This window comes from Octodon degus, unplaced genomic scaffold (assembly GCF_000260255.1).
Source record: "Octodon degus isolate 3935 unplaced genomic scaffold, OctDeg1.0 scaffold00022, whole genome shotgun sequence".
Classification (NCBI taxonomy): domain Eukaryota; kingdom Metazoa; phylum Chordata; class Mammalia; order Rodentia; family Octodontidae; genus Octodon; species Octodon degus.
The window spans coordinates 816,353-825,396 of NW_004524598.1; positions in this window are offsets into that span (position 1 = coordinate 816,353).

Sequence of the window (9,044 nt, forward strand, 5' to 3'; positions counted from 1 at the left end):
AATACCTATATAACTAAAATATAACTTTTGCTGTCTGATAAGTTTAGTCAAATCCCCTCAGGATTTACCCTGGAACCATGTACAGCACACTTGGATCTTTTGTCAGTGTCAGCCGTCTAGATGAGTCACAGCCATTGCTTGACCAATTTGCTCTCTGTGAAAGCCTGAGAATTTTTCTCTCTAGATGACTCTCCTTAGGCACACTATGCATTATCGATCACTTTCCTCTGTGGCCCCATAATCTCCTTGATCACAAAATCTGGGACACCACTGAGTTACAGGGTGTCACAGCAGAGGTTCTCTTATGTCCTGAGTCCTCACTGACCTTGAAGGGCTAGGGCCAAAATATTGGCTATCTTTTTAGCCCATCTATCTGTCTAACTTTTGGTCTGCAACCGTTAGTTGTTAAACATCCAGAAGAGAAGCTTAATGATATTATTATCCTATAACAGAGGCAGTGGAGCTTAACATCACTATCTGTCTGAATATCACATACCTTAGACATAAATGGAGCTGCTATTTTCCAACAACCATGGATGTTCTAAAATTTAAATCTCTATAGAATGTTCAAAACAATTACACATTTTTTACACAGAACTTTAAAAATCAAACCATATACAACATTGTAGCAGGACAATCCTATGACATTTTCTTTCTCTTGTCTCTCATTTACTTTTTTGCCTGCAAGTAATCTTCTTGGACTTGCTTTCCTTATTCAATAATTCAATATTATGCTTCCAGAAATAGTCAATTTTGCTATTGAGTTCATTTTAACATTCGTATGATATTCTGCCTGTGTGATGTCCTGTCCTACAAGACATTTGTACTTTCTTTCATTATTTGTTTTTCTTGCTATGCGCATTGCAGTGATTAGTTACTATGAAGGCCATTTGTGATCAATAACAACAAAGCTGGGACATTAGCTAGCTTCTTCCTAATTCAGTTGCTTCCCGCAAGGAAGAAGAAGAGTGAAAATGATGAATGTCTAGCTTAGAACGTACAGTAAGAATCAAAAGACTTTGTGGCAGCTTCCGAGAAGCTGGCCCTCCTCTGCAGTCGCAGGTTAGGTGCTCCTGAGCCCCACGCCTGGGCCGGATTGGGAGGCCTGCAGTGCTGCAACAGCCGTGAAATTCTCCATTTTATTAGACCACTCAAGATAAAGCAATGGTGCTTGTGAGAAAGCAGTGGATGAGAATATCTTGTCAGTCATGTGGTGCTGACAAATTTGTAGTTCAAAATAGTTGAGTCCCATTGATAAAAGAGATTTCTCTTGTCCTCCCAAATACCATCTTTCTACTGAGTCCAAATTCTCAATGACTAAACCTTGGACAGCTGTCTGACAGACTGCTCTTGAGTCTTCTCGGTCCTCGATCCCTTGTTATTTTATTGCTTGCAGATCCCTGTATGCATCAAATGTCAATGACACAGCATTAGGACGAATACCAGAATAGACAGTGATATCTCAGTTCACAAATGCTTTTGTTTGCCAACAATTTGGTTTGCAAACTGAAGTTTTTGGCAAATTTTTGCTTTTGCTTTCAGATTTTGCATTGGGTAATGAACACAACCATGGCTATCTTTTCTGGAATTGTGGAAGGAATTAAGCTCATGAATCCAGGCACCGCTGTATATTCACCCTGAAATGTTATGAAAAATATTGTGAGAAGTTTGAGAAGCATGTCCAGAATTCCAGTGGTATAATTCAAGATAAAATGTAAGGCTTGACTGAATTCATTGTCATGGGTGTGCTCACAAGGAATTCTAAATTTGATGTGCTGGCTCCAGGCTTCGTGAAGTGTGATGCACTATATCTGGATGTCCTTCCAAAGCCTCATGTGGTCATAGGTAGGGCTTTCTGGAAGGGGCTGGATCTAGGGTGTGTGGTGCCAGCATCAAGGATGCAATGCTGGAACTGATTCCTGGTGTGATGCTAGGCTTAACGCTGCCCACCATAGGTATGAGTGCGGCCCACCCTCAGGGTGGAGAGTCTGGATGGGATACAAGGGACAGAAAGAGGGTCGCTGCTGTTGCTGGTCACTCACTGCTTGCTGCCTCTCTACTTCCTGCCTGCCATGAACTGTGTCTCTTCTTCCACATCTACCCTGCCTTGGAGCCAGACAACTCTGAAATGAGACCTCTATATACTGTGAGCTAAAAATATACTTTTTCTCCATTAACTTGGGTGTTGGATATTTTGTGATAACGAGAAAAGCAGCTAAGACATAATGTTGGTGATACACTGCTATATTGACTGAACAAAGCTCAGAGTCAACAAAAGTCTACTGGTGATTAAACTGAAATGATAGATATTATTTTTCATGTTATATGGTACTTGCCCTCAAACTGTGGCATGCAATGGAATCCAAGAAGGACTTCTAAAAGCATAGATTTCAATATTCCATCCCAGAGTTTCTGAGTCAGACTGAAATCCATAAACAGAATTTTTAACAAATCCCAGGTGATATTGCCATTGTTGTTCCTAGGACCACACTTTGGGAACCAGAACTACAGGCAAAGGCATCTCCGGGATGTTTCCAGTGTATGCAGTGCTTTCAGCAACCCTCTCACCACGCCCTGCAGGGGTCACCAAGGTACTAAGAAATATATCGAGGAGAGTGTATCATTGCACTAGATGTTATGTGATATCACAGATGTCAGAAGATGGCAAGAGATCCTTCAGTAGAATTGGATTCCTTGATATCAGGGGTAAAATTGGAATGTCAAGATGATAGAGGGCTGGCTGAATAGTTCAGTGGATTGAAGTGCCTGTAAGCAGGCACAGGGATCAGGGGTTTGATCCCCAGGCCTGCTGTGCTGGTCCCACTCCCAGGGCATGCTGAGACAGCAATTGAGACTGGGCATTGTGGCGCGCCTGTAATCCCAGCTCTTGGGAGGCTGTAAACAGGCAGATCACCAGGAGTCCAATCTAGTAGTGAGACCCTGAACATCCTCTAGACCCTTCCCTAAAAATACAAAAAAAGAAAAAGATGATAGAAGCTGGGTGGTGGAATTTAGACATTTGAGTCAAGATGAAAGCAAGCATCACAATCAGCTATGGGAAGAGCAGTAACTAGAGTCTTTTCATCCACAGAGATTGTGATGATTAATCTTTTTTTTTCATTTTAATACAGTGTCTACAGGGTCTCACTACATAGATTGGACTTGTAGGGATCCGCCTGTGTTCATCCTTCCAAGAGCTGGGATTACAGGCATGCACCACCTTGCCCAGTTTCAATCCTGATCTCGGTGAGCCCCATAGGCTGGCATGGAAAGCCTGCGATCGAACCCAGCTGCTGTGTCTGCCTAAGCAGGCACTTTAATCCATTGACCTAGTTGGCTGGCCCTGTGATGGTTAATCTTGACTATCAACTTGATTGGCTTGAGAACCAAGTAGCAGAAAGCAACACACTTCTGGGTGTACTTGGGTGGGTCACAGTGCATGATCTTGGGACTATATCTTGCCCCTGGCTCCTTTCCCCCAGGGATCCTATCCATGTTCTGCATCCTGGATGCCAGAAAAAGCATGCTGTAACCACAACTCCACCATGATGTTTCTTCCGTGGAGCCAGCTGACTATGGCTGAATCCTCTGAAACACTGGGTTAAGCAAAACTCTTCCCTTTTAATTCTCAGGCATCAGGTAGTTTGTCCCTGTAGCAGGAAATATGACTAAACAAAGATTGATGGATGGTGACTGATTAAATATTATATTCCCTGGGGAAGAATATAAATGGGCAGCTTCTAAGGCACTCCTTGAAAACTAAACACAGAAAAATTACAGATTTGGTGGGCAAAAACTTAACTTTAGTTACTATGCTGGAGATTCATAATCTCATTCCCAGTTCCTGTATTTAAGCCAGTTTATAGAAGTCAGGTACTAGGGATGGGGCCATAGGTGTGTGCTCTACATCCTTCTCAAAGGTGCTTCCATCCAGGGTACCACATGCTGTGCTGGCCCCAGAACCCCACTGAAATTGGGCATGGTAGCACACACCCGTAATCCTAGCTCTGAGAAAGCCAAAACAGGCCCAAGGACCCTGGCTGACACACACTCTGGTTGTTTGACATCCATTTCTAATCATTTTAATTTATCTTTGAGTAGATGTACAGTATAATGTCCAGAAGTTTATAACATTGTTGGCATATATCAAAACATATAGTGAATTTTTAAATTAAAATTTGTTAAAATAAAAGATACATTGCCAATAATTCCCCTGCCTAAAGCAACTTGGCCATTTATGATGGTAAATGGAAAAAGAAAAATATTAGACCTTCTGGGGTCATTACATAATAGTTCTTAGTTTCTGGTGATCCTGGGTACTGGAGTGGCCCACTACTGACAGAAGGTATTAATGGGCTGGAGAGATAGCTCAGAAGTCTTAAATGTCAGCCTGAAAAGCACAGGACCTGGGTTCCATCCAGGGTACCACATGCTGTGCTGGCCCTGGAACCCCGCTGAAATTGGGCATGGTGGCACACACCTGTAATCCCAGCTCTGGAAAAGCTGAGACAGGAGGATCACTACGAGGCCAAGGTGTGTAGAGAGACCTTGTACCAAACAAACAAACAAACTGTTGTAGCTCAAAAATCAGATGACAACGAGGCAAGTCCAAAAGTTAAAAGAAGCGCTTTATTTTAGCTGGTATCCAACGGCGGTCTCTATGCAAGGTGCAAAGAAGCGCACCGGGCATTGACAAGGGGTCAGTATTTAAGCTTGAAAACCACAAAAACAGGGAAGGGGTGGAGAGGAAGAAATGGCAGGGTCATTAGTTCATTAGGTGGTCCTTATTGGGTGGGGTGCTGAATTGGCAGTCATGAGTACATCGATCGAGTGGGCGCATTGGGTGGGGGTGCTGAAATCACGCAGAGTTCTGCAGGACAAGATAAGGTTTGGGGAACAAATATCATAAGACTTGAGTCACAGGGGTGAGGAATTGGAGCAATTGGGAAATTGGAGGAATTGGGAGGGGTAGGCGCATACAGAACAGGAACTCAGCAAGTTAGAAGGGCAACAAAATGGAGTCAATTTTAACAGGGTATAACACAAACGAATAAATCTTTTTTTAAAAAAGAGAGAAAGTATTTATGCAGATCAGATGACAGATAAAATCTTGTCTCAAGTGCATTTCATTTTTAAAGTCTGCAGGAGGAAGGTAGCCCACCCTGTGTTTCTTTTGCCTGTTTTAGGAGTTGTAATGAGAACACATACACTCAGAAGATGAAGACTATTCCATGCTGGTAATCTGATTCATCAAATTATGCTTTATATATAGCAGGAGAGAGCAGGACCAAGGCTCTGAGGACACAGCATGTGAAAAAGTGCTCCATCTTAGTGCCACCACATTGTCCCCATCCATACCACCCTGAACGCGCCTGCCCTTGTCTAATGCCATGACATTAGAACAATTATGAAGGCTACCTAGGTACAAAGACAGAGGCCCAAGGACCCTGGCTGGGACACACTCCGGTTGTTTGATGTCCATTTCTAATCATTTTAATTTACCTTTGAGTAGACATACAGTATAATGTCCAGAAGCTTATAACATTGTTGGCATATATCAAAACAGATGGTGAATTTTTAAATTAAAATTTGTTAAAGTAAAAGATACATTGCCAATAATTCCTCAAAAAATATTCCCCTTTGCTTTTAACACATTTATCATTCTTACTACTTTCTGAAACAGTTCTGAAAGTGTCATTTCATGACTGTCTTTAGTTGTGATGGTATGGGTGCTTTGATATTCTGAATCAGGTCAAAATGTTGACCTTCTTAGGTCTTGCCTTATCTTGGCCTTAACCATCCAGCATAAAAGCATAAAAACGAGGTATAAAAAGTAAAGCCATATTAATATGCTGAGCTGTAAAAGGCTCAAGCCAACAACTTCTGACACTGCCAGTCCTACAGATAACCCACTACTATTATAGACTACTGGACTATATTGGATTATTTTGCTGAATTCACACACCTAGAATATTTAAATGACAATGGAATACTCATCTCTGACAAAACTAAACAAAAAAAAAGGGATATAAATGAAGGACCATTTTGTATCTGTATATACAAATTAGTTAGGATAGATATACAGCTATTTTCTCTTAATTCAATGAGAAGAAAGATTTGTATTAATAGTGTTTGGACAGGATATTATGTCTGCATTTTGTGCTATGAATAACTACTACAAAGACAATATGCAATGTATTAATTATTATAACTGTCCTACTAACCATTTTTGAAAACTGTCTCATTGCTATTCATTTCTCAATAAAATTAATTCTAAAAAAGAAAATTAATTTGGTGGGTTTGGGAGATATCTTGGTAGTCTAAGCACCTGCCTGTCAAGTGCAAGGACTTGAGTTTATTCCCCAGTACCACATGCCATCCTGACCACTGAAACTGGGCATGGTGGTGCATGCCTCCCCAGTAATCCCATCACTGGGGAGGCTGAGATAGGAGGATCACTATGAGTCTGAGCTGTGTAGTGAGACCCTGTACCAAATAAATAAATAAAAGGTTTAAAAATTAAAAAAAAAAGTTGACCTTTCATGATCATTTTGACTTTAGGAAAAAACAAGAAGCCACAGTGCCAGGTATAGTGAATAAGGTGGGGAGAGCACACTGTCATGTTTTGATTTGACAGAAATTGCCGAAAATGTTTTGAATTGATTCAGGACCTCACACCAGTCATAACAGTGCACCTAAAGATGCTCTTGGAAGAAGACTTTCAGAACTACCTCAGAAAGTGGCAAAAAAGGTAGAAGTATGTCTTTTACTTTAATAACGTTAAAAAATTAAACATTCACCTTATTTTAGATCATAATTTGTATATCTTACATGCAAATGCACATATAAACATACAAGTTGGGCCGGCCAAATAGCTCAGCAGATTAAAGTGCCTGCAAGCAGGGGCAGGGGCCAGTGGTTCGATCCCTGGGCCTGCTGTGCTGGCCCTGCCTCCAGGGTGCGCAGAGACTGCAACTGAGACTGGGCATGGTGGCACATGCCTGTAATTCCAGCTCTTGGGAGGCTGTACACAGGCAGATCACTAGTAGTGGGAGTCTGTAGTGCGACCCTAAACACGCTGTAGACCCTTCCCTAAAATACCAAAAAAAAAAAAAAAAAAAAAATTCCAAACATGCAAGTAAAGTTACAGAATAAGGTCAGTGAAAATACAGTTAATTTAATGATCACAATGCTGGTATGTGCAGTAAAACTTTAGATTTTTAACCTAAATTTCCCACAAGTACAGTGATATGTTAAATGAATATGTATTTCTATTTTTATGGTTATTGTACAAACTCTGAGTCATCTAAAAGCTTCTCTCTCACCCTTTATTCTTAGGAATTGGCCTTGAGCAATGTGTCCAAAATTACATTTCTACTTTCTTTTGCTGATAAGCGTTGTCAGTGAGATACAACAGAAGAGACAGTTTGTATTTTCATTGCAAATGCATGAAGTCACCTACTTTCCTGCATCTCTCCAGCCTTCATATAATTAATCTTTATTTTTTGCAGTGCAAGGCATTAGAATGTTTAATTGAGTCGGGCATAAGGGCCCATGCCTGTAAATTCAGCATCCAGGAGGACTGAGGCAGGAGGATCACAAGTTTAAGCCCAGTATGGGCAACTTAATGACTTAGTGAAAACTTGTTGGAAAATTTTAAAATAATTTTCAAAGCTGATCTGTGGGTGTAGTTCCTCCCGAGGTCTGAGGTCCAATTCCCAGAACCACACACAAAGATGTTTTAGTGTGGCTGCCCCAATTTAGTGAGCAAGCATCTTTTTCCACGCTTACTCCCTTTTCTACGCTAGCTTTTGTGAGTGAAGTACTTTCATTATGGTATACTGTGTCTGCAGGTGGATATCCCTTTTTGATTTACAAGAGTTAAAAAAATAGTCCTGGCAATTTTGGGGGTCCACATGCTTTTCCAGAACCTTGCCACACTCCTTAAACCTGCTTATCTCAGCTTGTACTGGAGACAGCAAGGATGTCTAAAATGGAAGAGATGTGACACTGTCTGGCTTTCCTAGCTCATAAATGTGATTGGCTCATAGAAGGTGATTCAGACTCTGTCAGTTGGAGACAACTATCTTTGGAGCTCTGATCTCCCATGCTGGAGCTCTCTTAAAATTGTGTGGCTGGAAAGATGGAGTACAAGGGGGGAGAGAGACAGAGAGGCAGAGGCAGAGGCAGAGGCAGGGACACAGATACAAACGTCGCTGCAGATGTTCTTCATTGCTTCCATCTTCCAGGCAGGAGAATGAACCAAACATATGAAAGATCCTGCATGGGCTGGCCAGATAGCTCAGTGGATTAAAGCGCTTGCTTAGGTTGAAGCAAGAATTGGGTTAGATCCCCAGCGTGCTGTGCTGCCCTTGCCCCGGGGGCCCAGGTGACTGAGACTGGGGCGTGGTGGCGTGTGCCTGTCATGCAGGTGCTTGGGAGGCTGAAAACAGGAGGATCACTATGAGTCTGATTGGTGTAGTGAGACCCTGTAGAGTCCATACTAAATACATAAAAAGAAAGACCCTGCATGTGGTAAAACTGGGCCCTGTCCATTCTCATGGTTGTGAGAGGAAATAAAACAAAAACATCATTTTAAGCCACTACCTTTTGGGGTAGGTTGTTTTGTCCTAATAGATAAATGGGATATAATACATTTCCTTTCATATGTCTGAAAGTATTTTTCCTCTAAAGTATTTTCTCTGTTAGTTGACTTTATTTACCATAGAAAGAAAAAAATATTTTCAACATGCTTTTAGAAGTTTTAGAGTTACAGAAAAAACAAAATTATAAAATAGTTCCCATGTACACCACATCCAGTATTTCCTCTTATTGCTTGAATGCACTACTTTTGTCATGTTCATGAACCAATATTGATACATCATATTAAAGTTCATACTTTGCTCTTATTTTTTCAGATTTTATCTAATCCCTATTTTTTGGCCCCAGGGCCCCATTCAGATAGGATCATTCAGATTTTGGTCCCATTTCTCTGGCTGTGAGAAATTTTGAGTGAGTCTGTCTGCCTGCCTGCCTGCCTGCCT